The sequence below is a fragment of the Astyanax mexicanus genome, chromosome 13 (assembly GCF_023375975.1).
Source record: "Astyanax mexicanus isolate ESR-SI-001 chromosome 13, AstMex3_surface, whole genome shotgun sequence".
NCBI classification, from domain to species: Eukaryota; Metazoa; Chordata; class Actinopteri; order Characiformes; family Acestrorhamphidae; genus Astyanax; species Astyanax mexicanus.
Window position 1 is genome coordinate 8,694,219 of NC_064420.1, and position 26,041 is coordinate 8,720,259.

The 26,041-nt window shown below is 40.5% G+C and overlaps 1 long non-coding RNA gene and 1 other non-coding gene across 2 annotated transcripts; one reads left to right on the forward strand and one right to left on the reverse strand.

Moving 5' to 3' along the window:
- The first annotated feature begins 21,933 nt into the window (after positions 1 to 21,933).
- Positions 21,934 to 25,970, forward strand: LOC125780636 (uncharacterized). The gene is made up of 3 exons (XR_007423888.1): positions 21,934 to 22,445; positions 24,167 to 24,247; positions 25,206 to 25,970. It is a non-coding gene; the product is annotated as an uncharacterized LOC125780636 (long non-coding RNA).
- On the reverse strand, positions 22,333 to 22,404 carry trnae-uuc (transfer RNA glutamic acid (anticodon UUC)). The gene has a single exon. It is a non-coding gene; the product is annotated as a tRNA-Glu (tRNA).
- Positions 25,971 to 26,041: the final 71 nt, after the last annotated feature.

Sequence of the window (26,041 nt, forward strand, 5' to 3'; positions counted from 1 at the left end):
CCCCATGTTCTGTCTGCAAAACAAGATCCCTGAATTTAACAGGCATCACAATCTGAAACACAGGATCGCCAATAGCACACTCAGCATGAGGGACCCACTTACGAATCAACGCGCCATCTAACAGAAAATACCCACAAGCAGCACTAACCATCTCCTCCACTGACCCCGCCATTGAAAACAGCTCCTCCAAACCTGCATCCTCCTGCTGTGCTGAAATCAGCTCACTACGAGACAAAAATGGGTCTTAATGGATAAATTTTCAGATTCACTATCTAAATCCAAAGATGCCTTAGCACTCATTGCTCTTGTGACTGCACAAGCTGTGAATACCTCAGGGAAATCCTGAGCACTACCATCGGGTTCCAAAGGGATAGGAGTATCTGTAACAAAAAGAGGGGGCAGAACATCAGGCCACACACGCCCACCTGCCAAGTTATTCCCCAAAATCACTCCTACTCCTTCTACTGGTAAGGTAGGGCGAAAAGCCATTACTACCTCCCCCTGAACAAGATCCGACTGTAATACTATCTTATGTAAGGGAGCACTGAAGGTGTGCAACCTAATACCCCGAATCAACACACTACTTCCAGTGTCAGACTCTGATGAAACGGGCAAAAGGGACTTCAGTATAAAAGACTCCGATGAACCAGTATCACGAAGAATCCTAACTAACTGGCATAGCCAGTGCCACAGATTTAGAAAGACTAGACCTGCCCCCTTGATTCCCCTTGGTTTGTAATAAAGGACACACCCTTTTCCAATGTCCCTTCCCCAAAATGATGTTATGTAATAACAAAAGTTTGGGAGAAGGACCACGCCCGAACTCTACGTTCTAACTCCACCCCGTATCAATCAACCGTACTATAAATACCTCCCCTAACTAACTACCTCTCGTGACGAAAACTTCGGTGACGAAAACTTCGTAACAATCGAATTTGACGCACTCACCTGCCAGCATTTGCTCGCTCCCCATGGATCTCCAACTCACCGCCTCCGATGAAGACCTCTTCCCTCCCAGCCAGCCTGCCTCTGCTCCTGCTCCCTCTCGCCGGGCTCATCGCTTGAGGTCTGTCGTCTCCATTCCGGCTACTCCTGGTTCTACTCCTGGTTCTACCCATTCTTCCTCCCGGGCTGGTCGTCCTCACCAACGCACCCCCGGATCTCAGCGCTCCCGTCGCTCTTCTCCTTCCCCTACTCCTCCTGGTCGGGCTCGCCGCTCTGGGCGCCCGGCTTCCTTAGCCTGCCCCGCACCCTCTTCCCCGGCCGAGCCCCTCTCTTCTGGTAAATCCCAGCCTCCTCGCATGTCCAACTGGACTGTCGTTAAGTTACAGCGGGTTTTGAAGGACCGCGGCGTCCCATTCCCCCGTTCTGCTCCCAAAGCGGAACTTTTTTCGCTCTCTCTCTCCTCGTTGGGTGGAAAACAGCGCGCAGGATCCGCACCGGCGTTGCGGTCCGATGACGTCACCCGCTCAACTCTTCGCCACGGCTCCTCTCGCGCCGCAGGCGCGGCACGCCCTCCACCTGCTTCGGCCTCAGCGCCTCCTCCTCCGGGCCCCGAACTCCTCCCCTTCTCCTCTGCCTCCATATCTCCTTCATTGCCGATCCCGGCTGTTTTCTCTCGTCTCTCTCCTTCCCCCCCGCTTCCTCCATTCGTCCAGCCCCCTCCCTCAATCGTCCAGCCCCCTTCCTCAATCGTCCAACCCCCTCCCTCGATCGTCCAACCCCCCTCCCTCAGCCGTCCAACCCCCTCCCTCAGCCGTCCCACCCCCTCCCTCAGTCGTCCAACCCCTTCCCTCACTCATCCTTCGTCCCTCCCCTTTGCTTCTCTTCTGCCGTTCCCCAACCAGTTTTTTCCAGCCAGCCTTTCTCATTCTCTCACTCTATGCCAGTCCAGCCTCTCCCCTCCTCTTCTATCCCGTCCTCTTCGGGCGCCCGTGACAGCTTCGGCCGCCCTATCGTTTTTCTCGATGGGCAGATGGTTTGCAACAATTTCAACCATTTGGGTTGTTTTGCTTCCTCCTGTCGAAAGCTGCACGTTTGCTCTCGATGCGGTTTGGCGCACGCTCTCTCCTGCTGGCCAACGCGTCCCCCCAAGTTCGGCCGGAGCTGACTGTTACGGTTCCTCTCCACCCCGGTCAACGTACCGGCTCTCGCCGCTGACCTGTCTGCTCACCCTGACACCTCCTTCGTCTGCAGCCTCCTGGACGGCTTTCTATTCGGCTTCTACCCCGGTCTCGTCGCCTCGCCGAGCTCTTCTCTCACCTGTCCTAACCTCCTTTCCGCTCTGGCCGAGCCCCATGTCATGTCTTCTCTTCTGCAACAGGAGCTCTCCAGTGGTTTCATTATCGGTCCTTTCTCAACGCCCCCCTTTTCCGTATTTCGCATCAATCCTTTGGGCATTGCCACACGAAAATACTCTGGCAAAAAGAGGATTATAATTGATCTCTCGGCTCCGCATGGCTCTTTGGACCCGTCCATCAACAGCCTCATCCCTAGTTCTGAATTTTCTCTCCGTTACGCGACCGTGGATTGTGCCATCGAAGCCATCAAGTTGGCCCGCAGAGGTGCCTGGCTGTCGAAGGCAGACATCATCTCAGCTTTTAAAATCCTACCCCTCCATCCTGACTCTTGGCACCTTTTTGGAGTCCGCTGGGACGATCAGTTTTACTTTTCCGTTCGCCTTGCTTTTGGGTGCAAAAGCAGCCCAAAGCTTTTTGATTCCTTCGCTGAGGCGCTGTGCTGGATCTTGCTGAATAAACACAGGCTCCCGTTCGTGCTCCACCTCCCGGATGATTTTCTCGTCGTTGACTCACCTTCCTCGCCCCCCTCGCGGGGCCTCGACGCCGTGACCAGCACTTTCACTCGTCTCGGAGTCCCGATTTCGAAGGAGAAGACCGTGGGTCCCGCCACGTCCCTGGAGTTCCTCGGGATCATTCTCGACTCCGCTTCCTTCCAAGGTTCTCTTCCTCAGGAAAAGCTTAATCGCGTCACTTCTTTCATCTCCGACTTTCTCAGTTTTCCCACCCGTACTAAGCAGCAGCTTCTTTCCCTGCTCGGCCACTTTAATTACGCTACCCAAATCATACCTCAGGGTCGTTCTTTCATCTCCCATCTCCTTCGCTTGTCTTCTTCTGTCCGATCCCTCCACCATTTCGTCACGCTCGACGAATACTGCACGGGAACGGGATCTCCTTTTTCTATAACGACGCAGCTTCCAGCCCTTCTGATGTTCAGCTGTTCACTGATGCTGCACCTTCCTCTGGTTTCGGCGGCTATTACGGCGGACGCTGGTTCGCCTCCGCCTGGCCGAAGCAATTCGTCCGCTCCGCTGCGCACCTGCGCGATTCTTCTGCGCTCTGGGAGATTTATCCTATAGTCGTCGCTGCCCTCCTTTGGGGACATGAATGGTCAGGAAAATCAATTTTACTCCATTCAGACAATCTCGCCACGGTCCACATCATCAACAAAAGTCGATCAAAATCGCTGGAAATAATGCCTTTTATCCGTTGCCTCACTTGGCACTCCATTAAGCATCAGTTCATAATTAAAGCTGTCCACATCCCAGGTTTATCCAACTCTATTGCTGACTCTCTTTCTCGCTTTCAATTCCAGAAATTCAGATCCTTGGCTCCGCATGCAGACTGCAACCCAACGCCGGTACCTCCATTTTCACTAACTACACTACACCTAACCCCCGTCTGAACGAACTAATCCTCCAAGCACAACAAACCATCCTTTCAGCCGTTTCCCCACAGACACTCTCTACTTACTGGTCAAGCTGGAAAGCATACAAAATTTCCACTCCACACATAATATATCTTTCCCTTCTCATCATCCATCCATTATAGCAGCTTATATTACTTTCATTCACACTCAACATTCAGCCCGTTCCTCATCACTCAGAGTCCATCTGGCAGCTATCAATTTTTTCACTAAACTAATCACTGGCTTACCACACCCTTCCTCTAATCACCCTCAAATTTCCCTCCTCCTCAAAGGAATCCAAAAATCAGAAACTCCATCCTCACACGAACGAGCTCCCATCTCACCAGAAATCCTCCATTGTTGCATTCAAACCCTCCGATCAGGCTTTTACCCTCCGACAACATCCTCCACGCTCCAATCGCTATTTCTCCTGGCATACTTCGGATTCCTCAGATGCTCAGAATTCACTTCACTTAAAATCTCCCACAACTCCTTTTCAAACCCCTTAATATCAGATCTCAGCATCCTGGACTCGGATACTCTCACCTTTAAAATCAAGCGAAGCAAAACTGACCAACTTGGCAAAACCACGATCCTCCATCTGTTTAAACTTGACTCACCCCTCAGCCCGTACGAACCACTCGTCCACCACCTAAATCTCCGGCTCTCTCAACAAGCATCACCTTCAGATCCTCTGTTCACTACGGAATCTGGTAGTATTATCACAAGGCACTGGTTCCACACACATTTCCGCCGCATCCTTTCAGTCAACGGTTACTCACCAGACCAATTCTCCGCCCACTCATTCCGCATCGGTGCAGCATCCAACGCCTCCAGACAGGGAATCCCCGAGCACGTCATCAAGCTTCTAGGACGGTGGTCTTCTCAGGCGTACCACTTATACATCCGTTCCAAACCAGACGATTTGAGACAGGCTCATCTCAAACTAGCTTCATTATAAGCTCCATATTTTGGGGATATAACTGCACGCTTCTTCAGCACGCAGTTCAGAACTCCAGCCCAAATTTCCCAGAGTTCCCTCCCCTTTTTCTTCCTCCTTTTCTACTTCTATAAGGCGTGGTCCGCACTTAGCAAAATGATGTTATGTAATAACAAAAGTTTGGGAGAAGGACCACGCCCGAACTCTACGTTCTAACTCCACCCCGTATCAATCAACCTTACTATAAATACCTCCCCTAACTAACTACCTCTCGTGACGAAAACTTCGCAACCCACCTCCTCCCCTACAACCCCCTTTTTCTACTCTTCCACTTCTCATTAAATAAAAAAGGGGGGGATATAACTGCACGCTTCTTCAGCACGCAGTTCAGAACTCCAGCCCAAATTTCCCAGAGTTCCCTCCCCTTTTTCTTCCTCCTTTTCTACTTCTATAAGGCGTGGTCCGCACTTAGCAAACAATAGTTACAAGTTGAATCAGAGTCCCTTCCATGTACAGTCTGATCTACCCTAGGAGTAATGCCCTTATTTCCATTACCAAAAGGAGAAAAGAACTCCCTAAAAGCACCTTCTCTCCTATAGGGTTCACCAAAATTTCCCATATGTGACAAAACAAATTCATCAGCCAAAATGGCAGCATCTGATGCAGTTTTAACCTTACTCTCAGTTATACAAACAGAGATTCGATCAGGAACTATATTCTTAAACTGCTCCAACACCTCCAGGTCACACAAGTCCTCAAATGTTTTCGCACCTGCTGACATACACCAACGATTAAAGTGGGTGGTTAACTCCCTTACAACGTCCACATGAGTCTGCCTCTCTGACTTCCTCCAATTTCTGAAACATTGTCTACACGCCTCGGGAACCAACTCATAGGCTTTTAACACAGCCTCCTTTACCCAACTATACACCTTCCTATCTTCTCCTGACAAAGCAATAAAAGCTTCCTGTGCCCTGCCCAAAAACACACTTTGCAAAAGTAAGGTGCGCACAGAATCATCCCAACCTCCATCCTCAGCCCCACCTTTAGACAACAGTTTCCTGTTCCAGCTTCACCTCTTCTACTTCCCTTAAGACCCTCACTCTCTCCAGTTCCAATTTTCCCGTTTCCGAGCTTTAATCTTTTTCAATTCTAGCTTTTTGTCTAGTTCCCGCTCTCTAGACTGCAACTCCAATAACTCTTTCTGTTGCTCAAATGTTAGGCCAGAGTTTGAATTATCTGCCTGAAATGAACTACCACCCCCAGATTGCACAGTGACTGGGTCAGGTTTCTCCAATACACTTAACTGTACCAGCCCATCCCTCACAGATTGTTTCAACTGTTGTTTCTTAACACCCTTCCCAATGGCTAAGTCAATATTGTAATGCTCTACCACCTTCCATAACTGTTCTTTAGTAAAACAATTAAACAACTCACCAGAAGGAGCAGCAACAAAATTCTTCAAAGGCATCCATATCCCCAATATAGGCAAATTATACGAACTTAAACCTCTAAAGCATAATTAATTACAAACACAACTGTAGAAAACTGGTTTACAAAAAGAAACACACTAAGAAATGGACCTTCCCTGCTTCTAAACTAATAAACGTGCCACCTAACTAACGCTCTTCCCTAGTCTTCAGTGCGTCCACATGCAACTCGACTGCAAAACAGTCTCCCCGCGTCCGACACACCAAAAACAACAAACTAAAATAACAAACTAAAATAAAAAAATAACTTCAACCTAACACAGGGTAGATCCAGTAAAAAGTGTTTCTCACCATCTTGTTGGAACCAGCAGGACCCTACTACACCTATGGAGGCTAGATGTAGACCATGTCAACCCACCACCACAGGGAAGAAAACCAAGAGGCCAAATCCCAGCTTCCCTGTTATCTTGCACTCACCAAACAAAAATATATAAATGAATATATATCATGTGGCTCTCCCAAACCAAAATGCCCCTGAGACCAATTGACCAATGCAATCTGGTCACTAGAGTATCAAAAAGAAAAAAAAAAATAAATAAATATATATATATATATATATATATATATATATATATATATATATATATATATATATATATATATATATATTGTGAGCAACCTAGCTAGGAGGACCCAGTTGAAGCAGGAGTCAGAGGCAGGTTCAACAAAAAGCTCCCCGTAGGGCGTTTATTAATAAAAGGAAAAAAAGAAAAACTGAGAAAAGTAAAGTCCCTGGTTCAGATGACCGAGGCTGTAGGAGCCACCAGGCTAGAGGGGCCAATATCCCTTCCCAATCCAGGAGAGGTTAGTCCATCCAATGACTGGAGTTTTAGGACGGGGATCCCATTGTGCAACGGGTCCAGAGTCAGCCTTCTAGGTCGAGGAGAGACAGAAAAAAGTGTTAGTGTGGAGCTGGGGACAAGCCAAACCATACTCAACCCAGCCTCAGTAATACTGAGGCTTTTAAAGGGCAGCTCCACTCTCTGGCAGCGTCCTGATTAGTGGCTGCCAGCCGTGCCTCGTCTGCTCCTCCAGCAAGCAGGTGATCAGTGCGCTGTCCTTGGTGCTGAAGGAGCGGGAGCTTTGTTGATCCTGGCCATGTGCTTCCGGGCGCTGTCCGGTGCTGCAGGAGCTGGAGCTCCGGATCTGTCTCTGGGAGACAGCGAACCTCCTCCTTGCGGGACCTTCACGCCACAATATATATAATAATAATAATAATAATGATAATAATAATAATAATAATAGCCATCATTAATTTTTTATAAAAAAAAAAACAAACAAACAAAAAAAAAGACCAAACGAGGTGCAAAAAGACAGGGGGCCTCAGGACACTGAAGACAGCTTTTATTACCTCCAGGTAACCTCACTCCAAATCAGCCACACCTGGTTCCAGCTCCACCCTACTAAGGAAACAACAAAAACACGAACTGGAATCAGAAACAAAACAAAACATGGACTGGAACCCAGCAGGGCTGTAACAGGGTGGAGATGGAGGATGATTATGAGGTGGAGATGGAGGATGGTGTGGAGTGTTCATGCATTTGCAGTGTTTCCGGCAGCTGATACAGCAGAACATGGCTCCCATCTGATAATGCCAACAGCCTAGAGAACATATTGCAGCCCCTTGCAGGTAGAGGACCACTGATGAATGTCTGGATGTTGAACTTGCGCAGTGTGGTAAAAAGATCATTAAAAGACCCTTTTTAACACCTCAAACTCCTCTTTCCTTATATCATTCTTTCCAACATGACCAATAATCCGTTTCACTGTTCTGTATTCAGCCAGTAGTGTTGGAAGCTTCTCATTCAGATCAGAAACTGTGATGTTTGGCTCACATCGAACGATGAGTTTCTGAATATTGTTCATGCCATGAACAGAGTCATCCCCCAAAACAAGGCTATCTGCTGTGGCCACAGCCTGGAGCCCTGTGGCTCTCCTGGGGTGTTTTGAATGGCTGAATCTTCTGGTTCTTTCTGTATCATACTGGCTGGTATTAGGAAAGTCATTGAGGTCTTGCAGTGGCTCAAATTTGTTTTGCAAACTAAGTGACTGGAACTGATTTCCTCTGGCTCTGTGCTCTGATCTCCGAGCAATAGCTTTAGCATTAGCCAGATGTGCTATGTTAGCAGGAGTGGAGGACACTACAGAGCTGTATGTGGCATGCCGTTTGGGTTTAGCCTCGATGCGAACCCATTTGCTGGTTTTGCCCATATCTTTCAGCTGTACTCACATTAGGGATGTCCACATGATCTGCTGGTCCAGTTCTATTCATCTCCACTGCTCGCTGCTCCGTTAAAATCCCTGCCCGTTATCCGCTGGCAACACTTCCACACTCCCATGGTCCACGAACAGCGCAAAAATGCCAGTCCTTAAACTCTGATAACATGGACCGAAAATGTGTTTCCAAAACAGTCATTCTTTGTAGAAGATTGTAGCAGTTTTGGCAGCACAGGTGCTCTGAACCCACACAAGGAGGCATCTTGTAGATTTCTTCTTTACTACTCTACAGTGACTATGGTTCTACTATAAAATGTCCAAAAAAAACTAGAAAAAAAAATAAACAAAATATGGTAGAGCTAGTGCTAATCTGAATAATGAGCTCAGACCCTGTAGCTCGAAAATGTCTGAAAATAAAGAAAAGTATGAAAGATAGCAGAGCTAATCAGAGAAGCCTCTGAACGGCACAGAAGCAGGAAGTATGAAAAAAATGTACAGAAGAGGGATGATCTTGGTTACCAGGGCCGGAGTGGGCCCCTTTTTCAGCCCGGGAGTTTCATGGCCAAATGCGGCCCAGTTTTTTCATGGAGGAGGAATTTGAATAAATGAAACGGCAGCTAGCTCTTACAATGCCTTATTATTGCATATAAGTTCAAGTATATGTTGCTAAGTTACCAGAACACCCTTCACTTAAACATCCTTCATTCAAATTTAAATAAAATAAAGATTTAAAAGGTAAAAAATATATATTTTTATGAATTATGAAGCATTTACAAAATGATTGAAAACACTTTTGTTGAAGTGTTGAAAACATTTTCAGGGGCTTTTCAGATTTTCTATTTTATTTTTTTTATTTTTTAGGATGAAGTGGTTTTGCAGCTCTATATTTTGCTTTAAAGTGTTTAGAATCACTATGTAAAATCATAAACTGCTCTCTTTAACTGGTTAGATATTATAGAGATTTAAACCTGGAATAGTATTTTTTTTCTCCAAAGGACTGGAAACTTTATGAGAATAGAAACTATTTATTTTATAACTTATTTTGAAGTAAAGAAGGTGTTTTTGTATATTCTATTCCTAAAGAAGAGCAACAAGCCCCCACCTCACCTCTCTGCCTGCAGAACTCGCCACCTGATTGGCCAACAGAGTCGGGCGACACATATTTGATCAGACGAGACTAAGCTTTCAGCCCATATAAATTATATACGGGTAGCTTAAAGGTGCTGTGCGAGACCGTGGTGGCGGCAGGAATCAGGCCTGAGCTTAAAATGGCGTCCAGCTCAGCGTTTAAGTAGAGATTCATGAGATATTGGACTAAACTGAAGTACGTGGGTCCAGATGAACCTCCGGATCGCAACCGTGTTGGAGATATGATCCTGGACTCTCACTGGCTGACACCGCAGGACATTTTCTCTTTTATTGCTCGTCCTAACCGGACTGAATTTGAGATCTGTTTCAACAGTGAACGTGCTCTGCGCACTTTCGTGGATTCTATTCCCTCTAACAACGAGAAGTGGAAGGACTTCAGGTATTTCTCTCCCTTTAACTTTGACATTAAGGATGTTATTGTTAAATTCTGGACTGGCAGAATCAGTGATGAAGACGTGGAACTTTACCTTTCTAGATACTGTGACGTACTAAAGCCTGTATTCAAACCAGTCGATAATCTGGGTATTTGGTACAGTGTGAGAAAGTATAAGGTTAAAATTAAGTCTGATTCACGAGGAAATCCCCTTGTCATTCCAACTGCTGTGACTTTGGGACCATATAATGGTAAAATATCATACCAGGGACAGGTTTCATCATGCTTCATCTGTAAATCCACTGAGCATCAAGCCAAGGAGTGTAACACCGTCAAATGCTGGAAATGTGGACATTTGGGCCACAAGTCTGCTGACTGCTCTAACACTGCTGAATGCAGTCTATGTGGCAGCATTGGCCATAGCTTTTTCAGCTGTCCTCAGTCATATAGCAATAAAGCTAAAGCAGCTGTAAATGAGACAACCTGAACCAGTTAAAGAAAAAGACCAACCCAAAACAAATCAAAAGGTGGAAACGGATGGAGCAAAGGATTCTGTTCTACGCAGCGATGACCAACAAATCAGCTCTCAAAACCAAGCTGATCCTGACCAGAACATCCAGGAGAGCAGAGAGAACATCCATGGGAGCAGAGAGAACATCCAGGAGAGCAGAGAGACGAGTTCACAGGGATCTTCAGAGTCTTCAACTGAAGTGAGTGAATCATCTGTCAGCGGAGAGGAGGAGTCGTATGAGAGCGCGACTGAGGAGGACTTTACAGGAAAGACATCAAAATGAACGAGACTGTGACTTACATCTCAAATGAAACCAAAAGAAAAAGGGACTCCTCGGCAGAGGCGGAGAAGAAGATGGTGCCAGGCAAAGTAAGAAATTTATGGAAGGCGATGGAACATTATGGGTTCCCTAACCAATTCATAGAAATTATACAGATCTTATATAAATCATCCAAAGCTAGAGTTAATATAAATGGAATTTTAACCGACGAGTTTGAAATCCATAGGGGGGTTAAGCAAGGCTGCCCATTAAGCGCCATGCTCTATGTTATTGCAATAAGTCCTCTTTTAAATCGAATTAAGCATGATAAAAAAAAAAAGGCATAAGGGTAAATGAAAGACTGGTTTTAAAACTTACATCATACGCAGACGATGTCACTGTATTTGTGAAGAACCAACATGAACTAAACGTTGTAAATCAACACTTTAAAATGTATGAATTGGTGTCGGGTGCGAGAATTAATCTGGACAAGACCGAGGCAGTGTGGTTAGGGAGGAATGATCCTCCTCCCCTAAACACTTCAATTAAAGAAAAAATAAAAGTGATTGGCTTGTTTATCACAAAAGAGATTTGCCCAGAATATAACTGGAATTTAAAAGAAGCAGAAGTTAAAAATGAACTGGAACAGTGGAACATAAGTAATTTTAAATCAAAGATTGGAGTCATAAATACCTTTGTTCTGTCCAAATTACTGTTTCTCGCAACCATTTTTCCACCCACAGATAAGTGCATCCAGAGGATCAATAAACTGTGTGTGCGTTTTATCTGGGACACCACCCGTGAAGTCACAAAAAGAGAGCTGCTCTTTAAACCCAAGTCTCTGGGGGGTTTAGGCGCTTTGGATGTTGGACTAAAATTAAAGATTACATTTTGCAGGAATATTGCCCAGGCTCTGGATAGGAGAGCGGTGTGGCTCGGAGACGGAAAGCTCTGGAGCAAAAAAAAAAGGTAAGGCAAGAAAATCCTATGATGCATACCAACTTTTATATAGTGATTTTACTACAAAATATGGAAAACTCAACATTGATTGGATAAATTTTAATAGTAAAGACATTTATAAAATTTTAAGTGAATATATTTATGGGGGAATGGTACAACACAAGCGCCTATCCCCCCCAGAGAGTGAGGCTCTAATCCAAAGACTTCACAGTAAAAACATCTCGGAAAACATGCGGGATACAATGTGGTTAATAAGTGTTGGTAGGTTGGCCGTGCGAGCAGTGGTCAGGTGGAGTTGCTACGTCACTACAAAAGAGTGTCCCGTGTCGGACTGCAAGGAGGATGAAACAGTCGAACATTTGCTCCTTGACTGTAAACGAGCAAAAGACACGTGGGCGTTACTCAAGGATTGTGGACTCCAACTGAGCATGGACTATAACACCATCCTATACGGTATGTTCCCCGACTCACTGCAACAAAACATAAAAGAACTTTATTGGCACATAGTATGTATTGTTAACTGCAAACTATGGAAAACGAGATGCAAAATGACTATTAACCAGTCGCAGATACCAGCCAGTATTGTTTTTAAACAGATCAAATGTGAACTTAAAAGACTGAAGACTATAGATCAGAAAACAAATAAAAAATACCCATGGACAATTTTAACTCTTTAAGATGGAAAAGGTAATGTATGTTCTATAAAAATGTATTACATGTAAAAAAAAAAAAAAAAAAAAAAAAAAAAAAAAAAAAAAATTTAATGTTGCTTGTATTTGAATATGTTCTCTGTTGTAAATGAATAATTGTATTGTGTTCTGATTATCAATAAAGTTCCCCTTTTAAAAAGCAAAGTAAGAAAGAAATGATTTTTATTTCCTTATCCATCGCTAGCTATGAAAAAGAGGACGTTTAATCTAATTGTGATATTTAGTTTGTATGTGTAATAATGTGAATCTATTTTTAATTATGGGTTCATCTTCTCTTACGGTGGCTTCTTGCAACCTAAGAGGAATTCAGTCTAGTAAAAATAGGATTTCAAAGCTTAATATATTATTACAACAAAAGCTAGACATTATTTGCCATACAAGCCACCTGCTGAATACTCGGGAAAGCGCGTGGAATCCTCTCTATGATTTCCAAATGATATGAATAATGTAAAGGATTGTTGGACAATAGAAAAAAAGCTTTTTATCAGTAGGTCAGAGCTCTGCTGATGGTATAGGGATTTTTTTCTATACAGATAAGTTCAATATAATTAAATATAGAGAACCTGTTCCAGGTCACATTATGTATATAGATTTCTTTATTTATAATAAAAAAGTGAGATTAATTAATATATATACACACAACAGAATAAGGTTAAAATGTTATTATGTGTTGGTTTTTATACAATTAAATGCAGTGATTTTAATACTGTGACTGATATTAAAGATAAATGCCCAGTTAAAAATGTAGTATTGGAAGACAAGGAGTAATTTTAAAAGATATTATGTATAATTATAAAATGTATGATACGTATAGAGTCTTATATCCCCAGGGTTGCGAATATACAAGATTTGATAAAATATATAAATCTAGAATAGAGCGTATTTATGTTAATGATAAATTCAATATTAAATCATATATAAATAAACTAATATTAGATTCTGATCATCTAATAGTAATAGTAAATATTCATTAAAATATAGATGATAAAAGTTATTGGAAATAAAATACACAAATATTAAAATGTGACAATATAGATAGTGAGGTAAAAGATGAAATTAATAGAATTTTCTCTTTAAAAGAAATTCTCATGAACAATCTTGAATCCTGGGAACTATTTAAAATGCATATTAAAAATCTTCTAAAATATAAAAGTATATAAATTAATGAATTTAAAAAATGAGGATTATAAAGAATGTATTAATAGATATAGATCAATAAAACAATTAAAATATATTGATATAATGGAGGCCCTAGAAATAAAAAGGAAACTTGATCATTTTAATAATGACACTCTATCTAATTTACAAAACCAACTTAGAATTGATTCAGATGTGATTTTAAACCCATCTCACATTGCTAAAATTCTTCACAAAAAAAAGAAATTTGGGTATAAATGAAATAAAAAATAGTGATGTTATTCTAATTTAAAATACTATAAGGAACCTATGTGAAGAAATGTACTCTGATATTAATATTAATGAAAATGACATGCTGGATTTTCTCAATGATAGATACTCTGAGCACTATGATTTTTTTAGGAAATGATATAATCGAAAGTGAGGTAGAAAATGCTATTAAACAACTAAACACAAAGAAATCTCCGGGTAAAGACTGTCTCCAGTCTGAATTTTACCAACTTTACAGCAAGGAATTAATTGGAATTTTGACAGGTTTTTAATGAAGGTATTTAGAAGGGTTATATGGTGGGGTTTTATCTTTGCTGTATAAAAAAGCAGACAATTCTGATATGAATAACTATAGACATCTCACAATGATGAACCTAGATTATAAAATATATGCTAAAGTGTTAATGAATAGACTGAGTGATGTTTTAGATATTATAATAGTGAAAGAACAAACGTGTGCTGTGAAGGGCAGGCTTATATGGGACAACATTTGTTCCCTTAGACAGATCATATACGAAAGAGGACAAAGTTTTTATATTGTGGCTTTTGATCAAAAAAAGGCCTTTGATGTCTCTAGGTCATACTTATTTCAAGTTTTAAAAATGTGCGTATTATGCGTATTATAACTCTGTTATTGTTGAAACTAAAGAAGATTTTAATATTATCATGAATCATTTAAAAAAAATTATAAAAAAGCATCAGGTGCCAAACTTAATATGTCTAAATCAGAGTGTGTGTGGATCGGAGATCATGGAAAGAAGTTTCACATTGACGTTCCAGAAAAAGATCAAATACAAATTTTAGGTGTTTATTTTGAAAACGGTGATTGTGTAAATAATAATAATAATAATAATAATAATAATAATAATAAAAAGAGGGAGTCATTACTGAAGGACTGTGGACTTACACTAAATTAAGTTACAAAGCAAAGACAAATATAATAAAAACATATATTTTAGCAAAAGTTATGTTTTAATCATGTGTTTTTCCTCCTACAGACCACTGGGTTAAAATATTTAATAAATTATGTGTAAAATATTTATGGAATATTAACAGAGAAGTTACAAAACAGGAATTTATTTCTAAAAATAAAAAATAGGTGGTTTAGGAGCTATTGACTGATTGATTTGTCACTAAAAAAACAGAATTGCAGCAATTAAAATTATAGCAAATGGTATTAATAGACAAATAGATTGGGTAGGTAACATCACAAATTGGAAACAAAAAATAAAAGGTAAAGCTAGAAGTAAAATTCCTTATTATAAACTTATGTATAGTGATTTTATAAACCGTTATGAAATGTGTAATATTGACTGGGTAAATGACTAATAAAAAGATTTATAATTTACTGTGTGATAAAATTTATGGGAGCGAAATCAGCTTTAAACTTCTTTCCACTGATGAAAATAAACTCTGTATAAAAAATATTTTAAGTCCTAACCTCTCTGAAAAAATGAGAGATGTTTCTTGGTTGGTTGCAGTCAGACGACTGCCTGTTAGAGCTGTTGTTCATTGGAGTTGTTATGTCAAAACTGTACAGTGTCCAATGCCTAACTGCACACAGGAAGAGACTCTTGATCATTTTTTAATTGAATGCTACCGTTCTAAACAAGTCTGGACAATGCTACAAAACATTGGACTAAATGTTATGTCAATTCTGTTGCCTATGGCATATTTGATGATGGTGTTTCTGATGAGTTTTGTGATTTTTATTGGTTTATTATATGTGTAACCAAACATCAGCTATGGAAAACTAGAACCAGAATGACTATTGACCACTTGTTTGTACCAAATAAAATGTTTTTTTTAAATATTATAAAACTTTAAAACAAACTAAAACCTTAAATTTAATATAAAAATTATTAATATAAAAACACATTATGGGATTCTCCATCTCTTTAACCCTAAAAAAAAATAAAAATAATAATATATATATACAGTTGTGGTCAAAAGTTTACATACACTTGTAAAAAAACATAATGTTATGGCTGTCTTGAGTTTTCAATAAGTTCTACAACTCTTATTTTTCTGTGATAGAGTGATCGGAACACATACATGTTTGTCACAAAAAACAGTCATAAAATTTGGTTCTTTCATAAATTTATTATGGGTCTGCTGAAAATGTCACCAAATCTGCTGGGTCAAAAATATACATACAGCAACAAAATTTGTCAATTTTGGTGATGTAGCGAGTTGTGTCAATCAAATTAGCTTCATGTCATGGCCTCTTCACTTCTTGTAAGTGATTCTGATTGACTACAGCTGTTGACTTCTCATGAGCCCATTTAAATAGGGCTCATTTGACCCAGTGATTAGACTCAGCTACAAAAGCTACAATGGGAAAGTCAAAGGAACTCAGTGTGGATCTGAAAAAGCGAATTATTGACTTGAACAAGTCAGGGAAGTCACTTGGAGCCATTTCAAAGCAGCTACAGGTCCCAAGAGCAACTGTGCAGACAATTATACGCAAGTATAAAGTGCATGGAACAGTTGTGTCACTGCCACGATCAGGAAGAAAACGCAAGCTATCACATGCTGCCGAGAGGAGATTGGTCAGGATGGTCAAGAGTCAACCAAGAATCACCAAGAAGCAGGTCTGCAAGGATTTGGAAGCTGATGGAACACAGGTGTCAGTCTCCACAGTCAAGCGTGTTTTACATCGCCATGGACTGAGAGGCTGCCGTGCAAGAAAGAAGCCCTTGCTCCAGAAAAGGCACCTTAAGACTCGGCTGAAGTTTGCTGCTGATCACATGGACAAAGATAAAACCTTCTGGAGGAAAGTTCTCTGGTCAGACGAAACAAAAATTGAGCTGTTTGGCCACAACACCCAGCAATATGTTTGGAGGAGAAAAGGTGAGGCCTTTAATCCCAGGAACACCATGCCTACTGTCAAGCATGGTGGTGGTAGTATTATGCTCTGGGGATGTTTTGCTGTCAGTGGAACTGGTTCTTTGCAGAAAGTAAATGGGATAATGAAGAAGGAGGATTACCTCCAAATTCTGCAGGAAAACTTAAAACCATCAGCCAAGGTTGGGTCTTGGGCGCAGTTGGGTGTTCCAACAAGACAATGACCCAAAACACACATCAAAAGTGGTAAAGGAATGGCTAAACCAGGCTAGAATTAAGGTTTTAGAATGGCCTTCCCAAAGTCCTGACTTAAACCCCATTGAGAACATGTGGACAGTGCTAAAGAAACGGGTTCATGCAAGAAAACCATCACATTTAGCTGAACTGCACCAATTCTGTCAAGAAGAGTGGTCAAACATTCGACCTGAAGCTTGCCAGGAGCTTGTGGATGGCTACCAAAAGCGCCTAGTTGCCGTGAAAATGGCCAAGGGACATGTAACCAAATACTAATGTTGCTGTATGTATATTTTTGACCCAGCAGATTTGGTGACATTTTCAGCAGACCCATAATAAATTTATGAAAGAACCAAATTTTATGACTGTTTTTTGTGACAAACATGTATGTGTTCCGATCACTCTATCACAGAAAAATAAGAGTTGTAGAACTTATTGAAAACTCAAGACAGCCATAACATTATGTTTTTTTACAAGTGTATGTAAACTTTTGACCACAACTGTATATATATATATATATATATATATATATATATATATATATATATATATATATATATATATATATAATAATAAATAAAAAATTATAAAATAATATAAAAAAGGGGTATATATGATATGTGGTGATGGGTATTTAAGTCTCTATTGTATTTGTGTATCATTTTTGCAGCAATGGAACTTTTTACTTTTTTTCAAAAAAAAAAAGAAAAGGGGAAGATCAGTGATGAGTGAGAATAAATTAAATGATTAATTTAGAGTTTTGTATCCTAATAAAATTGACTATACTAGGTTTGATACTTCAGAAAAGTCACTGTGTTGTCATTTATAACTAAACTTTTAATAGAATCAGATCATTTAACAATAATAGCTCATATAAAGGTTAATGAAGGTGAACAGTGTAATAGTTTCTGAAAAATGAATACTAAAATATTAAATATTGATCAAAGTATATATTATATAGAACAAATTAATAGAATTAAGTCTGTCTGTTGTATAGTAAGATGCATATAACATTGTTTTAAACACTTTTTAACGCACGTTTTCAGGTATTATTGTCGGAAAGTCTTCGTATTCACTACTCGATGTTGACAACACGGGTGCAGACATTCTGGATGGTCTAGCGGGAAACACGTGACGATTAGTCCGCAAATCCGTATCACTCATTAAGAAAAGACGACGAGAGAAAGAAACTATACCCAATCACAAAACCTGACAATTTAAAGGAAGTAATTAAAAGTTTGTGTAAAGAAACGTATACTAAAAAGTATACTAAATTGGATATTGATCCTATAATAATAAATAATTTCTTAGATATTCAATTTCCAAATATTGAAAACTGTGATTCCTTGGGAGATCAAATTTCACAAACAGAAGTTTCTTCCAATTAAACAATTAAATAAATAAAAAAAAACACGTATGAACAGTTTTTGGGCGAATTTCAGCACGTTTTCAATCATCCTCATCAAGGACAGTCTCAGGGGGAGTTATTGGTCCGTTTACACCAGGGGAATCGCTCTGTAGCGGATTACGTGCTGGATTTCCGTACGTTAGCAGCGTGTAGCGGATGGAATGAGCCAGCTTTCAATTAAAACGGAATTCGTTTGTGGGTCGAAGAAATACTGTAACAGCTACACACCTGGTTAACCCTCGCGCTTCTGGATTTACTCCCCGCGCTTCTGGACTTACCCCCCGCTTCTCCACCTCTCCTCGTCCAGCAACCACTTCTCCTGTTTTCGAAAAACCCATGCAAATCGACGCTACCCGGCTATCGAGAGAAGAGCGGCAACGACGCATACAGGCTGGTCTGTGTTTATATTGCGGTGGAAATGTCAGATTCGACCTCCCCGAGTACTGAATAAAAACAATAACACTCCTGGCTTGTCCTACGGTGGGTTCTCCCATGGTTTCCATGGCATACGGTCCATACGAGCCACCTGCTGAATACTCGGGAAAGCGTGTGGAATCCTCTCCATGATTTCCAAATCTATTTTCATATCTATTGTTCTGCTCTGCCAGTCTGCTTCTCCTTTTGTGTTTCCAGCGCTAATTGACTCCGTTGCCGAGGGTAACTTCATAAACCACCAGCTGGCCAGACAACTCCAGATCCCAATAGAACCCCTAGATAACCCTGTCAAACTGTCTGCTGTGGATGGGAAACCAATTGGACAGGGAACCATTTCCCACACCACCGTTCCTGTCAAAAGCGAGATGCTTTTGCTACCCTTAAGGGAAAGTTCACTTCTGCCCCTCTGTTAAAACACCCTGGTCCTGAAGAACCATTCATTGTAGAGGTTGACTCCTCCAGTGTGGGAGTGGGGGCTGCACTCTCTCAAAGATTAGGCTCACCCAGTAAAACGCATCCGGTGGCCTATTTTTCTCATAAACTTTCTCCAGCTGAACAGAATTATGGTATCGGAGACCGCAAACTCTTAGCCATTAAATTAGCCTTAGAGGAATGGGGGCATTGGTTGGAGGGTGCTTTGCACCCCTTTGTAGTCATCACTGATCACAAAAATTTTGAATTTTTGAAATCCATGAAATGCATGAACTCACGTCAGGCTCGATGGTCCTTGATTTTTTAATTTTACTGTTACTTACCGACCAGGGTTCCGTAACACTAAAGCAGATGCACTCTCGCGTATCTTCGAGGAAAATAGTTCAGTTATCTCAGAACCCACCACTATTCTAAAACCAGAGGTCATTTTGACTCCAAGATTTCGGAAGAGATTAATCAAGCTAATCAAACTACACCTCCTAGGGTGACCATATTTTCATGTGTGTAAACCAGGACACATGGGAACAGGGAGGGGTGGGGGTGGGGGGGGTGGGTTTGGGGGTGCAAGGGGTGCTGGAGATGGATTATGGAAAGAGGTGTGTGTGCTCTAAAAGTGATACTGTACTAAGATTGTTGACAGGGGGGGGATTTGTTGGCGATGTATAGTGGAGCGAGGTGTTTGCGCTCTAACAGTTATTCTGAACTTTGATTGTTGACGGGGGGGGGGATGGGGGGGTTGCGGTGCGTTCTCACTGCTCAGGGATTATGTCACACGCTGCGCCGTGCGCAGAGCCCTAGTGCACATGTAATGGTCCAATGAAGGTAATTTAAAAACCAGGACATTTCATCACTTTTTTTTAAAAAACCCGGGACGCCTGGGACAGGACGTGAAATACGGACATGTCCGGGCAAATACAGACGTTGGGTCACCCTTACACCTCCTCCCGCACAATGCCCACCTGACAAAACTTATGTACCAAATCAGTGTAGGGATAAATTAATCACATGGGCTCACACTTCCCCATCTTCTGGACATCCGGGTGAGACTCACACCTATCAATTATTGGAGGGTCGTTTTTGGTGGGAAACCATGCGTTCAGACATCCATGAGTTTGTATCATCTAGGACCATTTGTGCTCAATGTAAAATTCCACGTACTCTACCTGCCGGTAAATTAATACCGTTACCAGTTCCAGCTCGACCTTGGTCCTGTTTGGCAGTAGACTTTGTATTAGCCATGGAATCAGGAAGATCTGTAACAGTCATTATGACGGTCGTTGATAGTTTCTCACGTGGTGTTAGATTCATTCCCTTCGCTAAATTACCCACTTCATTTGAATCTGCTGAGAGCCTGTTTAATCATGTATTTCGTATTTTTGGTATCCCTGACGATATAGTGTCTGACTGCAGTCCTCAATTCAAATCTCAGGTCTGGTGAGCGTTTATGAGTAGGTTGGGTATCTATGTCAGCTTGTCTAGCTGTTATCATCCTCAAAGTAATGGTCAGTGTTAAAGAATGAACCAGGAACTAGGGAATTCTTACGTATATATTGTTCTAGCAATTTTCATAATTGCATGTTCATAATTTCATAATATAAATTTGAATTGGCTCAAAACTCTCTGATTAGCTCTTCCACTAAGTTAACACCCTTTCAGTGTGTCCTAGGTTATCAACCTCCGCTCATGCCATGGTCAGCTGAACCTTCTGATGTCCCTGCTGTAGATTAGTGGATGCGCCGTAGCGAGGAAGTGTGGGAGGAGACTCACAGACGTATAAAAGCTGTGTTAGAACACAAACAGCAGGCTGATCGCCATCGTCGTGAGGCTCCACTCTACTCCCCAGGGGATCGCGTTTGGCTATCTACCAGGGATTTCCGGCTCCCTGAAAGCAACAAAAATCGGTCTCTCAGCTCCGGCCGTGGCTCCAGGAGGGGTCGTCCCAGGACCAGGGTTCGTCCCAGGACTAGGGCTCCTGTCCAGGCTATCCCCGCTTCAGGTCCTCGCTTCCGTCGGGCCTTCGTGGATCTTGGACTGTTTCCTATACTACGATTCCTGCTTCCAGTGTGAGTGTTGTTCAACCTGTTCTCTGGCTGTGTTATTCTGTTTACTACTCTGTAAATAAACCAGTCTTGACCTTTTACTCGGCGAGCGTCAATCCTATCTGTCTGGCATTACAGGATAACTTAAATACTCTAAGAGAAATAATATATAATAAAGATTTTTTTTTTATATAGTAGGCCTTGACCAAAAAAAAAAAGCTTTCGATGCGATCTCTAGAGATTATATTTTTGCAGTTTTAATGAAATATGGTTTTCCTGATACTTTTATGTCTATGATAAAATGTCTGTATAAATTGTCAAAAATCCATGTCAATGTAAACGGTTCACTTACTGATGCATTTCAGATCCTGTGAGGTGTCGTACAGGGTTGTCCTCTTAGTGCAGCACTATACGTGCTTGCCATAAGTCCGCTAATTCAAAAAATAAAAAAATGACAAATCTAAATGTTAATAGAGAGATAATAAGAGGCACAATCCATCAAACTTTTTGACAGGTGACCTTTGACCTTTGCTAGGTGCCTTTTTTGACCCCTCCCCCACACCACGTGCCTTTTATTTCTGGAATGTGACCTTTGACCCCTCAGATCACCCTATGATGACATCTGTTAGTAATTATGTTTTCATTCATCTGTAATTACCTTTGACCTTTGCCATGTGCCCTTTGACCCCTCCCACACCCCGTGCCTCCTTTTCTGGAATGTGACATTTGACCCCTCAGATCACCCTATGATGCTGTCAGTTAGTAATTATGTTTTCAATCATCTGTAATTACCATTGACCCCTCAGATCTCCTGACCCTTGAACTCTCTTAATTATTTTTCTGATATCAATGACCACGAGTCTCCGGTAATTATTAACTGGTGGCGTGTAATTACCCCTGCCATTCGTCATTCATGTTTTGGATATGAGGTAATTTAAACCATGGTGACACACCGCCCCGCCCATCCCTCCGCCCTTCCTGCCCCATCCCCACCTCTTCCCGTCCCGCCCAGCCCCGCCCCCATCATTATTCAGATTGTCCTGATTGGTCAAACAAAAATTCCCGCCAAAAGTATTGACCAATAAGGTTGTTATTCCTATGGAGCAATCACAGCAAGCCTGCGAGTGAAATGTGTATTTAAGAGTTAGCGAGATGTGTGAAGGACCGAGAGAACGGAGCAATGGCTTGTGTTTCTGAGGTTGCTGAAAACCAAAGCTTCCCATACCGGGATTCGAACCCGGACCGTCTGGATGAAAGCCAGAAATCCTACGCGTTAGACCATATGGGAGGATCTGTAGAAGAAGAGCACGATGACGAGAATCTAAAAAGGTACCGAACAATGGAGAGCATTCCTGAACCAATCGCTCAAGGAGCGCTCAAGGATCAAGTCTGGCGTTTGTCAGATGGAACTTACTTCGGATATGTTTTTCTTAAGGATATATATAGCGTTGCTATGTACGTCGGAAAAACGGATAGATACGATGATGCCTCAGCTCGTTTTACTTTGAACCATATAGAATGGTTTAGCTTCAGAAGACACTGCTCTGTTTTTAATGCCTACGTCAATTACAGAAATACAGAATGCAGCCCATTTTTTCAGGAGAACATGAATTTAATTTGGAAACCTCTGAATACAGGAAAGTCTAGGCGTTTTAATCTCGCGCCGGTTATGACAAGCCTCGGATGTAATGTAAGCCTCAGTGTCATTCAAGATTTAAAATGCTATGCAATTGAAAATGACCTGCACTCGCGCGATTTCCAGGTTGTTTTTAATTCAGAAGACTTCAAAAGAATGAATCGTGTCTACTTTGCAATAATTGACAGTTTGTTCTATATGAACAAATAGATTTTCTGATTATTGTCAAACATACAAAACCAACATTATTTATATTCTTAAACATTAAACTTTTAGGTACCACTTTATAATAAGACTACCTTTATAAAGGGTTTATAAATGGTTTACAATTAGTTTATTAATGGTTACTAATTAGGTTGTAAATGCCTTAAAAACCATTAATAATCAGTTATAACACATACGTAGAAAGGGCAACAATGACCTGTTGTTTGCCAAATAGTGAACCCACAGCCATCTATATTGTTAAATTTCAGATCTTTTCAGATACTCACTTACTTTGTCTTCTCCATCTAACTCAACTTGCTTCTCCATCTCCATATCCTCCATCAGTCAACATCAGTTTAACCATTTAACTCCCAAGTTTAATCATTCCACCACTAACTCTTTTAGTCATTTATAATAATGTGGTGTATATTATCATATGAAATAATACAATTGACATCTAAGGGCTAAGCAATAATTACCCCTTACCTTGACATTTTCAGCATACTATCTGAAATCATCCTTGGGGTTGTCACAGATATTGATATAATGTTGCCAGGCGCTAATGTTCAAAGAACATGAAAGTGCTGTTCCTTAAGGTTGAGTGGCATCTTCTTTAGGACAGCATTCCAGATGTAACCTTCCTTTACTGGTTTGCTGCAGGCAATTTCACTGCAAGTAATTACTGCAGCTCCCAGCATGTAGTTTTCCATTTTGCTTTTGCCGATCAAGATTTTCAAATTGTAGATGAGTATTTGTTAATGAGTTACAAACACATATAACCACTAAAAGGGAGCCTTATTGTAAAGTGTAAAACACGTCACTATTTATTATTGAGTTACAAACACTTATAACCAGTAAACAGGAGCCTTATTGTAAAGTGTAAAACACGTCACTATTTATTATTGAGTTACAAACACTTATAACCAGTAAACAGGAGCCTTATTGTAAAGTGTAAAACACGTCACTATTTATTAATGAGTTACAAACACTTATAACCAGTAAACAGGAGCCTTATTGTAAAGTGTAAAACACGTCACTATTTATTAATGAGTTACAAACACTTATAACCAGTAAACAGGAGCCTTATTGTAAAGTGTAAAACACGTCACTATTTATTAATGAGTTACAAATGTAAGTGATATTTAAGACTACTTTTCTACGTAATATATGAAATATGTAGTATATACATTCATCTTTTATTTTATTTTAGGATCAGAATGTTTCATTGTTGAAACTGTGACAGACTGTGATGCTGTGACAGACGAAAGTGTGCTATATCATACATTTCAAAGTAAGTTTTTATTAATTTTTGATTAAAAATAATTATTTAATTTCAAACGTGATGATTTGATTCCTTCAATATGAAACTCAAATTTTATATATTTATATTTACTGATGTAGTAATTTAATTTACTTTCTAAAAAGTTACATGATACATTTAAGTAAACTACCGTAACAGTTGTTTTTAACAAACTTTGCTAAAAATGTACAAAAGTATATTTGGAAATAAGTATTTTAGAAGTATACTGAATTACATTAAACTGAAAGTCTATTTAAAATACACTATATTGTACTTTTTAAAAAGTATGATCGAATTTCACTTTCAAACATTTGATGAAAGCATAATATTAATGTACTTTTAATATATTTTAAGTAATTGCATAAATCTATTAGCATATTTACAGCATACTTAGAAACTTCTCAATATGTTTTAAGTATAGTATATATTTTATATATTAAGTAAGTATATATTTTTTTTCACCAGGGTTAGTAGCCTCATTTCATGACATTTCATGTGGTTCATTCACACCTTGACTATTTTTGTCAAAAAATATTAGAAAATATATTTTTTTGATTTATCATTTCTCAGTTTTTTTTTGTTACGACACATAGAATGTACAGTATACAGGTGTAAAATGTTTCATTTTGTTTCTTTTTTTGCTGATGCTTATGCTTTCTTGCTCTTTTTCTCTATGTGTGTGTATAAGTGTGAGTGAACACTCACTAAAAGATGTGTGCACATTATTGCTGCAAGATTGTTAAGCATCCAGCTCTGCAGATGTAAAGAAAAGCATGAACATAACCAGTTAACAAAGATATGGAGCAACAAATACACCAGAGTATGTTAAAGACGCTCTCTAGAATAGCACTGTAAATAAACCCTGCTACAAGTACAGGACAGTATTGAATAACAGTGGTCACTGTGATTATCAGAATTATGCTAACTGCTTTTCTCTTTGCCTGATTAGCCTCGTCTCTCTCCTTCCCTTTCTGACCTGGACCTGGATGCTTCAGTGCCCTGACTACAGATAAACAGCAGAATAGTTTAATAATGAGGAAAACTGACCAAAGTGGCAGGACAGTACAAATAAAGATGTTATTGACATTTAAGGGAATGAACATACAGATTATACAATAGCCAAGAACTCCCATCCATGCAGCAGCAGAACATGCCAGCCTGTATCTCAGGGGCTTGTACTTCAGGAAAGTGACAGGATGGACCACCGCCATGTAACGCTCCACACAGATCAAACAGAGAAACAGAGGATGGGCGCAGATAAATACTCCCCCATAAAAACTACTAATGGTGTAAATTCTAAACAGACAAAACTAAGAACGTAGAATAAACAGCGTATGCAGATGAACATCTCGTTAACAGTCAGATTGAGGCCGAAAAACTCAGACACAACCGCACTTCCTTTTCTCATCAAAATAAGCCATAAGACGTAGGAATTGATAGGTAAACCCACAATGAAATTGATTGCATAACCTGGAATGTACATAGGGTCTGTATATCCTGCCCAAGGATTCCTGCTTGTAGCATTTCTAAACAGGTTTGAGATGGGTGTGCTGGAAAGCCCATCAGAGACGTTCATCTTCAGAGTGCACACCCCTTCTCACAATAAAATATGAAATCTGAAATAAATTACACAAAGAAAATTATATAAGGGCCAAATATAATGAAACAAACAGCCTGTTTTCTTTATCAGAACAAATTCATTGTATAGTGTTTTTTTGTGCATAGATCTAGATCAACATAGATCTAAAGTGTTCAGTTGATATAGTCATGATAAATTTCATAACT